Raw genomic sequence first — 2,484 nt, 5'->3', positions numbered from 1 at the left:
TCTTTTTCCCTTGATTATTTTTACCAAGCACTTGACTGGGACAGAAATCTTGTTGTAACATCTGATGAGCCACCAGGGAGTTAGGACTGGCCAAAAATGTTTCCAGACCTCATAATATGTCACGACCTGATAAACTGACTGGTAAATAGGGGAGGACATAAGGAGAAAAATATGTAGAATGGTCTTTTGCATCCCTCCAAATTAGCAACTTGGCACTTCTGCTAGGGTAAGAAACCTTGCCCACTCCTAGTAAATCTGTAGTGGCCACATCCAGTGGCCATGTCTCAGGCCAGTGATGCTGAGCAATAACTGAAACATCTACACCCATGTCTAATAGCCCTTTAAATGCTTTACCTTCAATAGTCAACTCCATCTCTGGACGATTTGTTTAATACGCTGAACCCAGTAAGTATTAGAAGACCCAAAATCCTTCTTTGAATTGTTTTTCCCCATTTTAAATTTTCCAATTTTTTCCAAGGGAAAAATGACCAACTGAGCAAATGGGAGTACCTGGAGTAATGTTAGCAATGGTTTGGGTAGATTAAACAATAACTGATTTGTCTGGTATAATCAGCATCAATTAAACCAGGAAAACCTAGAGACCTTTTAAAATGAGACTGCAGAGGCCTAGCAAGATTCCCATTGTACTCGGAGGCATAGGTCCATAGACTCCAGCAGAAATAATTTGGGGCCCCATGTCAGGAGTCAATAGGAATCCAGAGGAGGAACTGAGATCCAAGCCTCCCCCATCACTTGTGGCGGGGGAGGCGAAAACAACTCCATTGGAAGTTTCCCTGAATGCGTCGGTCTTTCTCCTCAGTTTTAGATTTACAGTACCATTGGGCCACAGTGGTACCTTCGTCTACATCTAGTACATGGACTGGAAGATTTTATTGAAAAGACAGATAAAGGCTGTGTTGTCTTTGGGGAAGCAGAACAGTTTTAGGCTCATCCCCACAATGGAAACAAATGACCTTACTTTTCTCCCCTTCTTAAAACTGTGGATGAATAACCTGAGTAACTGCTGCTAAGGTAGCTCCCTGTACACATGAGGGCCCGATATCTGCACAAATCTGAATCATCTCAGGCAGTATAGGCTGCTTTTTATGATCTCTTAAAGCCTCTTTACATCATTTAATCTGTTTTTGAAGGCCAATTGTTGAACTATTATTTCTCTAGCTTCCCTGGCACTGACAATCTCAGTAGCTTGCAACAAACCTGCAGCAAAATCTTGGAAAGGTTCATTAGGGCCTCGCCTAAAGGAAGCCAAGTTAAGGAATGTTTTACTTTTACAAGGGAGTTCCCTCCAGGCCCTAAACTTAGATCTCTTAGTTTGCCACATAGTTGAAATGTAAAGGCCAGTTGATTGTATGTGCTAGCAAAAGTATCCTTTCCTATTAGCAAATCTTTTCTAATGGCTAAGCTGTAAACTGAGGCTATAGATTCCTTTCAAAGGATCTCTGAGCCTGCAGACTAGACAAGATGAGCAAAGCTCACCCTCCCAAGCTGAAAAAATTTATGGACAAGAAGTTATCACTGAAATTGAATGGTGGCAGACATGTCCAAGGAATACTGCGAGGATGTGATCCCTTTATGAATCTTGTGATACACGAATGTGTGGAGATGGCAACTAGTGGGCAACAGAACAACATTGGAATGGTGGTAACAGGAGGAAATAGTATCACCATGTTGGAAACCTTGAAGAGTTTAAATAATGACTGCTCAGCAGAAAAATTCATGCCCCTCCTCCAAGTGCTACTTTCACTGACTGAAGCTTGGGTCATACACATTTTCATATATTAAACTTTTGTTAAATAAACTCTTGTAATAGTCAAAAAAAAAAAAAAAGAAAGAAACAAAAGAAAAGAAATTTTCTTTCCACAATTAAGAGTCTCCTGGATTCAAACGTATTTTACTTATTCCTTTCCAAACGTTTGAGGCCATAGTCTATTGTCCTAGCATTACTACTAAACTCAAGGTGAAAGAAGCAGTAGAGCCATAAGTAGCAATGGCTTGTTTTAACTTTTTTAAGATTTTAAAAGATACAGATTTGAAGACCTACAATTTAATTTCAATTTGTGACTCAGTGAAATTTTCCTGCACTGCCATGGCCAGGATTGCGGCTTGTGGCTCTGTAAAACCTAAAGAGTCTTTTGGTTTTGCCCAGATATTAACCACAGACACTACCCTGAGCCTAACAAATATGCTATGCCCATAACACACATAACCAGTGCCAAGGCCATAGTGTACCCTCCTACTTAGCACCAGGTATACAAGACTATAGTTGGTATTATGTACCAACCTCTGCAGCTGGATGGGGCAAACAGATGGGCAGGTGGTTGGGGAATGTCAGCTGGGTCTGCATAAGACAACACAGAAGCCTCCCGGAGCCCAGTTTGTGCCCTGCCCCCCAGCACTGGTGTGCTGCTTAGAACCAACAGCTTGACATTTAAAAGAACCTTTTCCCTTTTTATCGAATTGAAC

The 2,484-nt window shown here is 41.2% G+C and overlaps 1 pseudogene; it reads left to right on the top strand.

Moving 5' to 3' along the window:
* Nucleotides 1–1,482: 1,482 nt before the first annotated feature.
* On the top strand, nucleotides 1,483–1,803 carry LOC111816490 (annotated as a pseudogene).
* Nucleotides 1,804–2,484: the final 681 nt, after the last annotated feature.

This window comes from Octodon degus, unplaced genomic scaffold (genome assembly GCF_000260255.1).
Source record: "Octodon degus isolate 3935 unplaced genomic scaffold, OctDeg1.0 scaffold00033, whole genome shotgun sequence".
NCBI classification, from domain to species: Eukaryota; Metazoa; Chordata; class Mammalia; order Rodentia; family Octodontidae; genus Octodon; species Octodon degus.
Note: the sequence above shows the minus strand (reverse complement) of the source record. Positions and strands in the feature narration are given on the sequence as shown.